The sequence below is a fragment of the Gallus gallus genome, chromosome 1 (genome assembly GCF_016699485.2).
Source record: "Gallus gallus isolate bGalGal1 chromosome 1, bGalGal1.mat.broiler.GRCg7b, whole genome shotgun sequence".
Lineage (NCBI taxonomy): Eukaryota > Metazoa > Chordata > Aves > Galliformes > Phasianidae > Gallus > Gallus gallus.
Genome location: NC_052532.1, coordinates 33,573,182 through 33,586,896, shown reverse-complemented (window position 1 = coordinate 33,586,896; position 13,715 = coordinate 33,573,182). Strand labels below are relative to the sequence as shown.

The following is a 13,715-nucleotide window of genomic DNA, read 5'->3' as shown; positions in this document are numbered from 1 at the left end:
TAGAAAAAAAAAGCCTAAACAGGCTGCTATTAATTTTACATTGCAATATTGGTGTTTCCTGTATGAAAAACTGAAGTAAGCAAGAAAAACTCCAAACCTAATCACAGAAAAAGCTGAAAAATATTTTCTTAAAATATCTTCTCTTACTCAGGAATGTGGAGAAGGAGAATCCTATTTTAAGAGTTTCCAGAGTAAAAATTACTGGTTTACTGTACACTTGGCACTTAACTTTGTAAACAGATGTGCTTCTTCCAAATTTCCTCCACCCTATCCATTGTTTTATTTATTTATCTTATTTAACGCAAATGTCTCTTACACAAAGCAAAAAATGCAATTGAAACTCCTATCCAAATCAAGGTTTCTTTGTTCTATTGTGAACCTTACTTCACTGCACAATACCATTACCCAGAACAATACACATTTAAACCTCTAATGCCCACAAGGGAGAGAGCCCATTTGGAGCTTCCAAGTGGATAAAGCAAACTGGCCTGGGGACAAAATATTGTTTAAAAAATGTGTTGATCTACACTTTCTTCTTCAATCTAAACGCTCTCCACACATCCTGCACCCATTTATCTTTACTTTTCCAATGCATTGTACACTTACATTTGCATGCAGCTGCCTCTGGTAGCAGCTCATGAGGCTGTGGTGAAGGTGGAAGTAGAAACCATAAGAAATCTTTATTCAGAAATACATGTAGTGTAAAAGCACACAACACAACTGTGCTAGTACCCACTATGCTGTTGTAAACAGAAGGGTTCTCCACCAACAGCTTTATTTCTCAGAAACTTCAGTAGTGATACTGAGAGAAAAGAGGACAAGACAGTTAGTATGGTAGCTTTTAGATAGGCTACAGCATGTAGATCTGACATCTGCATGCAATATAAAGATGACCAGCAACCCCAACTCATTCACAATACAATCGTAAGTTCCTTTTCCAGCTCAGCCTTCCAGGAGCCTATAGCTAACCAAGCTATTTATCCTGCAGAATGACAAAGAAGCTCAGAATCAGTGACATTTGTAAATTCCACAGGCTCTGGAGCCACTGACTGCAAGTGTCAGGCCTCCACACACCTACTTGTTAGAAACGTGCAGGTATCTATGGAACTAGTGGTGCTCCAAAGGGAAACACCTTACAGCTCTTCGTTCATCTCCTGACCAAGCATAATACCTTTCCACACATTCCAAGCATGGTCAGAACACAAACAAGTGTGCAAGTAGTAACATGATGGCACAAGCAAGCAGAGTCCAGCACACACAACACCATCTGGTCACAGCAAGGAGTTGCATTGGGCTGCGATGAAGAGGGGCAAAAGGCAGAAAGGAAGATCTTGGTCACTGAAAAAAAATAATAATCATTAGAACAACTTGGCCCACAGCTTGCCCCACATCCTACACAAACCAACTCTCTGGATAGAAGCAATTCTGATAAACTCTTTCTGGCCTACGGTTCCCAAGCTCAAGTAAACAGGGCCTGACTCTTCACCAGACGTTGGCCATGACTGCCATTTCCAGCTCTGACTGGAAAATGAAACTCCCAAAGGCGTTGTGGTTTAACCCAGTAGGCAGTGCCTGTTCAAGGCTACAGAGCATCCTGCCTACAGATTCAGGGACTTGAGTTAAAAATAAAAAGATTGCCACTTCCCAGTTAGCGATCTCTGTTTTTACACAGTATTCAGCAACACTATCCCATCACCAAAGTGCTTTTCCTGTGAAAATATTTAGGGAAATAGCATGCAACATCTGTACAGCAATTCAGCAACCTTTTTTCAAATATGAGCACAAAGCTTTTTAATATTTACACATCTATTGTACATGATGCAAATATCATTCCGCTCACTCACTCTTCTATGGAACCTTTATTCCATCAATATTGCAATTTCACAGCTAAACATATTAATAGGGTCATAAATATTCAGATTATGTAATAAAGGCAGTGGAAGCAGCCAATAAAATGCTGTTAACGTTCATTTACAGCAGCTGGGAAGGCCCTGCCAAATGTTGTTTTACATAACAGGTCATGATGCTCTGGCTACACTAAGCTTTCTGATCACTCTTCCTTTATCTGCTATGATTTTGAACACAATATGAGGCAGCACAGAGTAGCCGAAAGATTCAGAAGTCCTTTCAAGCACACCAACATTTCAAAGGTTTAAAAGATTAAAATATCAAGAAGTACCTTGTAGTTACCACATTTGTGCTTCTGCATTTTACAGCACAGGAACAAAAGCAACATTCACATCGCTTATCTGCACTAGCTCAACAATTCATTGCTTGCAATAAGTTGTAAAAGTTACCTTATTACGCCATACTTTGGTTGAGGTAGACCTACAAAAAGGAGAGCAACATTCTGCAAATTTAAGAAATCCCCACTGCAGTTTCCAAAGGGCATCCTGAATGCTACTGAAGCATTCTGTAGCATGTGTATAATCCTCACAGCAGCCTACGTTAATTCTGTCTTGTGAGCCGCATCTTCAACAGCTGACAGTTGTTGCTTTGCTTCAGCATACTTCTTCCCTGTTACGCTCCCTTTGCTGCAGTCCACTGTTACTCCCATGGAACCAGGATTCCCAAAGCATGGACAGAGCCCACCAGCTCTCATGCAAGCACTAGGGTGGCACGTGGGTGCGGGACTAGGTCAGAACGTTTGGCTGTATGAAGTGATGACTCACAGTTTGATTCATTCGTTTTGCATATTTCCATGCCAAAATTAAGCCCTATCCTGTAGACATTTATGGAGATTAGTGGCCCTGGGAAGGTTAAGAGCCCTGGCAAGGTCAACAAATTCATGCATGTAAAGTAAACAAGGCTGTGCATAACAGGACACACACGGCAGCTACTATACTGCTTAGAAAAGCAATACCGCTTCATTCACTCCTCGAGCCCTGCATTTGTTAGCAACTATTCACAGCACTGAATGAACTGCAAAGCCTAATGCTTTAACTGACTGAAATTCTACGGCAGTAGGTCTCAAGCTTATCCTGTAACCAAGGCTCATTACAGAGAGTTGAGATGTCTATACATATCTATACCCATCATGGGTTGGGGCACAGCTCCAGCAGTGCCCAGGCCACCAGCTAGAAAACTCCATGCTCAAGTAAACAGGGCCTGACTCTTTACCAGACGTTGGCCATGACTGCCATTTCCAGCTCTGACTGGAAAATGAAACTCACAAAGGTGTTGTGGTTTATCTCAGTAGGTAGCTAAGCACCATGCATTTGTTCACTCACGTGGCCTCCACCAGCGGGATGGGGGAAGAGAGGTGGAAAAACAAAGTAAAACTCATAGTTTGAAATAAAAAACATGACTAAGATAACAGTAATGATAACACACAGGAAACAAGTGATGCACCAACAATTGTACATCACCCACTGACCGATGCCCAGCTATTCCCTGATCAGTGGCTGCTCTCCCAGTTGACTCCCTACCATTTTCAAGTTTTTTTGCAGGATGTCATATGGTACAGAACATCCTTCTGACCAGTTTGGGCCAGCTGTCCTGGTTCTGTTCCCAGCTCCTTGTGCCCCCCGCTGCCCTCTCAATGGCAGGACAGCATAAGATGCTGAGAAACTGAAAGGTCCTTCGTTCTGTGCAGCACTGCTCAGCAACTAAAACATCAGCGTGTCAATTGTTCTTCTCCTAAAGCCAAAACATAGCATCATACCAGACATTATGAAGGAGAAATCAATTCTGTCCCAGCTGAAACCACGACAAAAGGAAAACACTATTTTCATCAATACTCATCCAGCTTTGTTAAGTCTACCTTCAGCTAGTAGACCAGTCTACCAAGACTACCTTCAGCCACCTTCTGAACTCCTGCTGACTTAGCAACTCTCATCAGTGCATTCTGTTACCTGAAACGAAGATCTCTCTTTGCTTCAAATTAAATGCACTTGACCAAGTTAAAGAATAGTTTTGTCCCAGTCTTGGAGAAGGAAAGACTTAAAGTGTTTTTTTCCACTGTCAGGTCTGTTTGCACAAGAATACGGAAGGTATGTCTACCCAAAATCTCAGACTCTTGAGATGAAGTTCAAAAGGATAATTCCAATGTTATAAACACACTGCAATATGAAAAATGACCCTTATGGTCCCAGTAAGTGATCTGAATCCCCAGCACAGTACATAAGGTGCAAGTTGTAACTTATAAAAAATCTCTCCTTCAAAGCATCTCACAGATAGGCATATACACAAGGGGCAAAGGCTCCCCAAAAGAAGTTAATCTCGTGGTCTCACGTGCTACCGATATCTTACTGAGGAAAACGTAATTTCAGAGATGGTATCTAAAAAAAATAGCACTCGGAGTTAAATTTGTTTTCAAATCCCCTAACACAAGCAATGCTAAGAAAGGAAAAAAGCCACATAATGTAGGAAGTGTTTGCTTCAAGTCTGATGTTACAACTCAGAGATCAACACATACCATGAAGTTCAGGAACTGAACTTCCTAGTAGGTCTTCAGATACATTTATCTCCTATTTACAGTATTTTTAATATGCTTGTAAGCAAAACTCTCATCCAGTAGAAACTGTTACTCATTCAGGATGCATTACCTCCTCATTTAATACAACATTCAATTACAACTGGAGAAAAAAAAATAGAAGTGATCAAATGAATAACTATAAATGACCTGGAAACTTGGTGGTGCGCAGGACAGAACTAAATACAAATCATTCTTTCCAACACAATATATGCCAGTACCCAAATTCAGAAACATACCCAAAGGGTTGTCTTAAACTCCCTTTCAAAATTAAGTAGAAAAGAACGTGGACATTTCTATCTCCTTGATTGATTCTGAGCTACAGTGCTTTGCACACAGCTGTTCAAACAACCTGACTTCATCACAGGCAGTGAAGCAGTACAAGTAAAGAACAGGCATTTTAATATACCCACATAAAGCCCAACATCTGTAGGTGCTGTGGCTGCCTGAGGTGCTGCCTGCTGTCCTACACAACAGTTCCACAGTGGAAATAATCTGATCAACTGCCACGACCAATACAGAGGTATACAGTTTTCTTCTTCTCACAGCTGTTTAACTGCATTTCTTACAACTGTATTAATGGCCCTATAACCATTCGGCTTGTCACTAACCCCAACATATTCACTGTTGTTTGATTAACAACTGCAGATTTGCCTCAGCAATATCTGCAAACCCACTTCCCTTCTTTTCTCCTTAAACATCAGTTGAGACAACTTTTCCACCCTCAAAAAAAAAAAAAGCCAACAAAAAAAATCACCGAGAAAGAAAGCACCACTCTTCACACATACAGAATAAGTCAGGAATATTTCCAGGATAAGTTCTGGTGGCTGCAATGAAAGCTGACTGCAAATCTGCAACTCAGGCAACCAGAGAGTAGAATCACCACATGATGGATCATCAAATACGCTGCATTAATCGAGTACTGCGGAAACAATAACCTGAGCAAAGGTTCATGCAAACAAACATTCATTCATGCACTTTTCCAGCAAATCTGAACAAACACTTGTTCATAGAGGTAATCTTCCAGAGATTGCCTTACGTACTTATAAGGCATTAAAATAAAAACCAATACAAAGGAAAGGGTTGGGCTTTTGTTTTTTGGGTTTTTTTTTTTTTGTATACTGTATGGTCGTGTGCAATAAAAGCACAGGGTGTCCTCTGAATACTTCCCCCTTCCAGATTAATAGTATGAGTATTCTCAATTCAGAGAGGCTGCAACCATCTTTTTTATAGCTGTTCCCCCTTCCACCTTTTTCATTCGTTTAAAAAATTAGAAGAGAAATGCACACTTGCTGGAATACACAGTGAAACCCATCTCTTCGGTGAGTGCTTTAACCACCAGGCAATGGATTCATGTTCACCCTGTAAATAATTAAATATTCATTAAGTCCGGGGAAAAGCAGAACAGCTTCACCAAACAAGAAAAGAGGGGGAGATTTGTCCTTAAATACTCCATTACCTCATTCTTGGAGCAGTCACTTGCAAGATGGGAGATCTGGAACTCAAGGCTCAACACTGACTAAGATAACGGCAGCGAGATATGAAGGCAGACGCCTCATGTGAATGCTCTGATCACCAGGAAGGATGCACTGATCAGGCTCCCAGCATCATAGTATCATATGGATTTCCACATGGCTCAGCAAAAGAAACTTTAACGTTTCAGGTCATCGCTGGTGGCAACTCGGATTACGTCAGGATGGGGCCAGCATTATTTCTTCCCTCTGCCAGCGGGAAGCAAAGCAGCTTCTGGTCTATAAATAAGGGGATACCCTTATTTATACCATTTACGGTATAAATAAGGGATACCCTTATTTATACCGTAGAGAGGCGCCGTGCCTCAAATTATAACAGTGCGCAGAACAAACATGTAGTATACACAGTCACATAAACACACCCACAGGCACCTCTGTAGTGAGACAGCAGCTAAAGGGGAAACTAACCATGGCATCTGAACAGCAAAAGCAGGATCTAAAATTCTTTTATGGATTTAATCCCACAGGATACTTTCCACCCTATGCCTCTCTAAGTCCATATGGAAGAGTGTGAAAACTACTGTGGTAGCCTGGAAGTCTGATCCCTCCAACCTGAGCCAAGACCTCCCTCATTATACAGCAGCCATCCTGCAGCCGTCAGGAAGCAGCACAAAGCTCCACTGAGCTGGCCAGCTGCCTGCCTGCATCTCCTTGACCTGTCCCATTGCCTTCCCTTCCCTTCTCCTCAGTAATCTGCTGCATTCCCATGGAGGAATTACCCTTCGGTTCTTATTTTCAATCCTTCATCCCTCTTCATGTGAAAGAGGGTTTCCTTGCTCAGTGTTACAAAGCAGTTACTGCTGTCTGTCCAGAAAGGTTTCCCAGGGATGCTGTGAGACAGAGGCAAAAACAAACAGGCAAATGCTACATGTTAGCTACCTGTCCATTGCTGGCCAGTTACCCACATTCTTCCACTGGCCTTGAGGTGCTTCACGGCTCACTGCAGCCTACTGAGATATGCATAAACTGGACCAGACTTTAAAAACACTTTTTTAGTCTCATAACTAAAACATGGTTCAGTTTTCTCTAACTGTGTACAACCAGGCAGAGCTATACAAACTTTACTGTTCAATTCCCTGTGTTCTGCTACGTTTGCAGGTAGATGAAGGGTGGGAGCTTGACACAAATACAGATTTCCTCCTTGTTTCCAGTTCTGTCGTTAACTTTTTCACATTTTTCTTCACTTACAGTACTAGGCACATCTCCACCAAAACAGGCATTGTGTTCCCGTAAGATGCCTTTATTCAGAATGATTAACACAATAATGGCTTGGCAGAAGACACCTGAAGCAGCAAGGAGACTCAAAGGAGGGCTGGAGTAAAAAAAAACAGTAAATCCCCCAAACTGTCAGGTCTCCTAACCTCCCAGGCCCAAGAAACCTCCCCTCCCAGAAACCTGAAAAGGTAACAATTTCATAGTCACTTTTTATTATTTCTGGGCAGATCTTAAGCAGCCTTCCAATATCTAAAGGAAACCTGCAATAAATCTAGAGAGAGGCTTTTGGTTAGAGAGTGAAGTGATAGGACAAGGCGTAATGGCTTTAAACTGAGAGAGTTGGTTTAGGTTGGATAAAATGAAGAAGTTCTTTACTCAGAGGATGGTGAGGCACTGGCACAGGCTGCCCAGAGAAGCTGTGGAAGCCCCATCCCCGGAAGAGATCAAGGTCAGGTTTGACAGAGCTTTGGGCAACCTGGCAAAGCGGGAGGTGTCCCTCGGTGTCCACAGCAGAGGGTTGGAGCTGTGTGAGCTTTAAGGTTCCTTCCATCCCAAACCATTCTGTGATACATGGGTTTTGGTTTTAACAGCAGTTTGTTGATAGACAGCTGACCATTTGGATTTCTGTTAAATGACCACTCAGTAACTACAGTCAGGTATACAGAACAGGATGGTTCAAGGTACTCTTGGCTGTTTCTCAATTAAGCCACACGATCAAGTCTGCATGGGGATTTCACCCTCCTCCAAGTAAGGTTAAAGAAAGTGACAGCAGCACTGCACCAGCAGCACAGTGTCTGACCTATACCTCAACATCATGGCACCAGAAGTGGCTGGCAATTAAAGGATTACAACAGAGTCACTGTAATCCGATGAGCTGAGCTGCTGATGCGCACGGACTGCTCGCAGCGGGCTGCTGGGGGAAGAACCGAGGCAGGGTGTGTGGTGGCTGAAGGCTCCCTAAGCAGCCCTGGGGGAACAGCCCTGAACAGGTGGGACCTCGCCATCCACACCGGGCTCCCCATACATTAGCATGGTGCATTTGTTCCCATTCCACATTTCACTGTGGCTTTGAGGAGACAGAATCTGAGATCAACACTTTTATTCTATTTTCTGTCATGATGTTACAAATCTCACTAATTTTATGCACTGTTATTTGGAAATTAGGAAGGCAGCAATACACAATGGCAGCCTTAGGAAGGCACATAATACAATCCTATTACACTGGTTCTTAACCTCAAGTAGTCAGTTGGGTAGCAATGCCATCATAGGTTAGGAAAAAGATAAACTTCTTAAACATGCCACTACCTGCTTGCAACACAGAGCAGACAAGCCAGCTTTCTGAGACATAGCCAGATCTTCATGGAGCTGATGCCATTTATGCTAAGAACACAAAGACAGCAATTTGCCACATGCACAAAGCACCTATTAACAACTTTGTGCAATTTCATTTCTACTAACCAACCAATTAGGAATTTGCAAGAGAAAAAGCATGCTGTGCCATCTAAACACAAACAGCAGTGCTACAGTCTTGGTGTGTCAAGCACCTGGTGTTTAGGTACAAACTTTTCTCTTTATTATACATTTTGAATGTCTCCGTAAATACTGTCAAAGGATAAAGAGCTATTTTCTGCCTATCAACTTAATCACAGCATGTTTTGGTAGAGGTTTGTACTGCAGTGCATCTAGGAAGCAAGGACAGCAATGACTGGGTGCACCACACAGCCAGGTAAAGATAACAACAGAAGTCTAAAGGTGTTTGGAATCTGGAGGAAACCAGTGATAGGTCTTCTTGTTCCATAATAATAATAATAACTAGAATATAATAGTGGTAACTGAAGTCTTTTCATTGACTCTACTACTTTCCAAACAGTAATTTAATTGCTGAGTTGGTTTTGGTTTGGATGCCTGCTTATCTTGGTACTGAATGAACACCTTTCTTTTTTTTTTTTTTCCTTTAAAATCTTGTCTCTGACCTAGCACTTAAGATTGTTTATCCTCTCTACACTTAAAAAGAAGCAGAGGGGAAAAGCTGAGAGCAGCAAGGCTTGAAAGAAGACAGGTTGTTGAAAGAACAGAGCCATACAAGAGCTATCACTGAATGTTATTAGACTTCTGTTGTACTCTGTAAACATGAGCAGACTTCTCTGCTCTTCAGGAAGCAGATCCTTTGGAACTGGCTAGCACACAAGAGACTGATCTTTTACCATATGAAAGTACAGACAGTGGAAAGTGAAACGGAATCAGCACATCTCCTTATTTAGTTTAACACACGGATAGAGCAAAGCAAAAAAGTGTCCACTAATCTACTTGCAATGAATCCAAGCAGCCCCCTGAAGACTTCTGATGGAACACAGCACCAGTGAACTGCTGGAAGATCCTACACATGGAGCAACTCAGATGAGTAAGCCCTGAGTCAGTGAAGCAGTCTGGACAATCCATTTGCATGAATGTGCAGGAGTCATTTCTGTTTCCCACAGCAGCCAATTACGTGAAGGGTTGCAGTCATTACTTCCTGGAAGTCATCATTCAGTAAGTCAGCTGTACTTGTTTCTTATTTTCAGTATGGTTAACAAGAAGTGGTACACCATAAACACAGTATTCCTCTATAACTTTTGCAGTATTCATTATACAATTTCGTATTTTTGTTTAATTTTTGTAATTTATTTCTATTTTACAATCTAAAAAAAACCCTTTATTTTACACCCATAATAAGAAGGCTCAGGAGACTCCACTTGAAATTCATACAGGTTTTATCACTCAATAACAAGTAACACATCAGAGTTAACAGGGATAGTTTAATCGATGAATGCATGACTGTACTTCTAAGCAAGTTCTACTGGAACTTTTCCTAAAAAAAAAAAAAAAGTGATAGGCAAAAAAGTTTTGTTCCCTTTTCAGCACTCTGATTTAAAAGCATCCTTCAGTCCCACCTAGCCACCAACACTATGATCAAGGGAAACACAGGTCCATACACCTGCACAGAGTCTTCATTAAAAACAGGTCAGCTGCACTGCCCTGCACTGCACAGAGTTAGAAACTGATGACACAGGTCATCCAGAACCCATTTCACAGACATCACTGTTACAGTCAGGTCATAAAGCACACATCTCCTCCACAGCACCTTCTGAGAGCATTTTTGCTTTGCTAACGCTTATTTCCTCGAGCTTTCTGTCTGACACGGGAGGCTGGCTCCTTTTCCTGCCCAAATGTTTCAAGTGGAAGACCACAAAGGCACTTTCTTTTCCTACCTGCAATACCTGTGTCATTAACGCACATCCAGAGCTGGGATGATTTCATTATGCCAACCATGAACTAAACCAAGTGGTTTTTTTCCCTTCTACAGAAGACAAACTGTTGGTTATTGTTGTATTATGTGAGATTGAATACTGCACCCTGAAATTCATACAGCGTATACTTGAGAAAAAGTCACATGAGCAGAGAGAGGAGAGGGAAGGGAGGACTGAAGAGATTTTCCTTTTTTGGTTACTGAACTGTAGGCAACTGCAAACAGCTCTGGGGTATGAGTGTTCCGCTCTGGACAAGATGAATCACTGGGCAGAGCATAGGTAAAACGTAACAGATCACCTTTAGCCTGCCTGGTGGCCACAACCAAATTGTGACATATGTGCATGTCTACCAGAAGGTGATTTCCACAGGCAGCAGAACACAGCAGATTCCTGGGGAAGTGGTATCTCAGGATTACCGTTCCCATTACAACAGATCAAAGTGAATTGTTTGCCTTGCAGTACTCCCACAGGAGCAAACCATCATACAAACTGCTACAACAGCCTACAGTTGTTTAAATCCTGGAAACAAAGGAAAAAGAGCAGTGGTAACCAAATCCTCCTGTTTTGGTCCCAAACATAGCCTTGGTAATGTAAAAAGACACGCAGCAAGCAGCCTTCTTGTGCAGACAGCTTTGCCTCTTACCCAGAACACAGCCCCATGCTCCCAACAGTCTCCCTCACTGCTTCACCCTGCATAGCCCTGCCAATCCCCACCAGCACAAAGAAGTAGCTCTGTCAGCCCTCATGCCTCCAACCACTGCCTCTGGTATTGGCATTTCTCCTCCTCCACACACAGCCCTGCCACCTCTCGCCCTTCAGGGTACCTGAGAGGCAAGACAGCAAAAGATGTGAAGGAATACCAGGCCATGGGCCACTTGCGGCTCATGGACTGCATGGCAAGGAGCCAGGCCTGGTGGCCTTGCCCGAGAGGCTCACAGCAGGTCCCAGAAAAGTCTCAGAAAGGTCAGCTCAGTAGCTAGCAGAGCAGGAGGAGCAAGACACGGGGAAAATGCTGAATGAAATCTCCAAAAAGCAGAGGGGGCAGCACATGGGGAGCAAAGAGAGCAACACTAATTGCCTGTGAATGAAAGCAACCCCAAACACAACTCCAAAGCCTTTTTTGCCCTGTGAAAGCCAAGCAGTAAGAGCAGATTAGACTTTAATAAGGATTAATACAAGCTAAGGTAGCACTAATTTCCACTACAGAGATCAGGAAGGTTACATGTAGAGTACTGCACCAGCAAGATGTCACAGCAGCCTGAAGAGGATCTGAAAAGTACCACAAGAGCACACGCACCCACTGCCACCTGTCCAGATCCATCTGCGCTCTTCCTGATGTCCAGCTCCGTCCAAAGCAGAGATCAGACATGACACACCGTCAAGCCACGGTCAGTGATTTCCAATAGGCTGTATAATGGTCAGCAGGGGACTTCTGGAGCCTCAGCAGCACTGACCTGCTTCCTTCCGATGCTACCATCCATCACCTCTGACTGACAGGGAAAACAGTTTTAATAGAAGGCAAAAGCCAGCCTAAGAGAAGTTTAAGGCAGAGAATAAGATGAAATCTGGACCCCACTGCGTCTTACCACAGCCATTTCAAAGCTATAAGTTTAATTTTATTATCAACCGGTACTTCAGTTCATAAAAAAGTGACCAATAAAAGATAATGGCAGGAAATTAAATGAACCTTAGCATGATTTAGAGCCTTATTTTGCAATAGTGCAACTGTACAGAAAGTAGATTTGGAAAGGAAAAAAGCCCTAAAGAAGTAATCATAAAATGCATCCAAACTGCTGCAGATGCAGAGACAATTTAAACCTTTCTTAGAGAGAATAATGGAAAAAGAAGTGCAGGTACAGACAAATCTTACACATTAAGTGTATGTTATGATCAACATTTTTCCAGGAAGAAATACTGGTCACATGACCCACTCATTGCTTGTCCTTTCATGTGTGCTATAGCAATTACGATTTCATTCACCATTAAATTAAAGTGAAATAGTAAACGTAGTCTCATGGCAGGACTGGGGAACAGCAGCTGCAACGTGTAGTCAAACCAGGAAAAAAAGAATTTGTTCTCTATTTACTAGAAAGACTAGGAGATCTAAATGTCTGAAGTTATTCCTTCACGACCTTTGGGAAGGAGACTCTATTCAGGGTTACCCACCACCCAAACATTTTGGTGCGCAGTACTGAACTAAAACAAGTTCCTTGGATTGTATTCCAAAACATCTATGAGAAATCCAAAAGTACCAAATATACAGATAACAAAGTCTATTCAGTTTATGACTGAACTTCTTAAACCTGCAGATACCTCTTCCAGCTGCAAATCCAACTATAGACTCGCTGATGTTTACCCAAAGAACTCAAGATTTCTATCCTGTAGAGGATAAGAGACCAGTAGAAAGTATTGGGGGAAAAAAATATGTAAGCAACTACCCTTCCTTATTCTCTCTCTCAACAACATATAACTCCATAAGCAACATGGAAACCAATATCCATTCCCAACAAGACACCAGTTATTGTGGCCAAGTTCCTTGACCAGAAAAATTTCTACTGAACGAATGATGCTCGACAAGCCTAAACTTTGGAAACTGGAACTTTCAAATAAAACTCAGGAGCCATCTACAGCATTATCAATACCTTTTTTTTTCCCCCCACCACATTTTTCAAAGTAGTGATTAAGACACCTTTACTAAAACCTCAACCCAACTTTTAGTTTACAACTCAGCCTTCCCCCAAAAGATTTCTGATGCTGTTCTAGTTCTAGATTGCTTTAACCCAGAACAAACTGAAATTCGCTTCCACAAGTCTTAATTTCTGTTTTCCTTCAATATTAAATGGTCCAATTCATTCAGAGTTGCAACAAATTGGTCTTGGTGGAAAACAGGTGCTTTGTTCAGGAGAAGTCCATGTACATGTCAATCTTAGGGAAGTCTTTCCTTTCACAAAGTTGCTTTAGGATTTGCCTTCTAAAAGCAGCATATTTCTATTCGATCTCTTCCAACTGTAAAATGAAGGTTGGAAAAAGCTCTTCTATTAGTCCTTTTCAGTTGAAGATGTGGTTGGGTAGGAAGGACAAAAGATTAATTGTTTTCAGCAGACCAAACAACACAGAGGACCTCACCAAAGAGGCCCGAACTGCACCATGCTTACAAATTAGAAGCATATTCCTCCTGTGGCCAGTTCTAAGTCTTAAAAAAGTAAA

The 13,715-nt window shown here is 42.1% G+C and overlaps 1 protein-coding gene across 5 annotated transcripts in view; it reads right to left on the bottom strand.

Moving 5' to 3' along the window:
- The window catches only part of SRGAP1 (SLIT-ROBO Rho GTPase activating protein 1), a 140,277-nt gene that overhangs the window by 121,270 nt on the left and 5,292 nt on the right, over nt 1-13,715 (bottom strand). The window contains exon 2 of one of the 5 annotated variants that reach the window (XM_046938079.1): nt 11,806-11,998. The exons of the other annotated variants lie outside the window; for them this stretch is intronic. The gene's annotated coding sequence lies outside the window, so the exon portion shown is untranslated. The remainder of the gene's footprint in view (nt 1-11,805; nt 11,999-13,715) is intronic. 5 annotated transcript variants of the gene reach the window in all.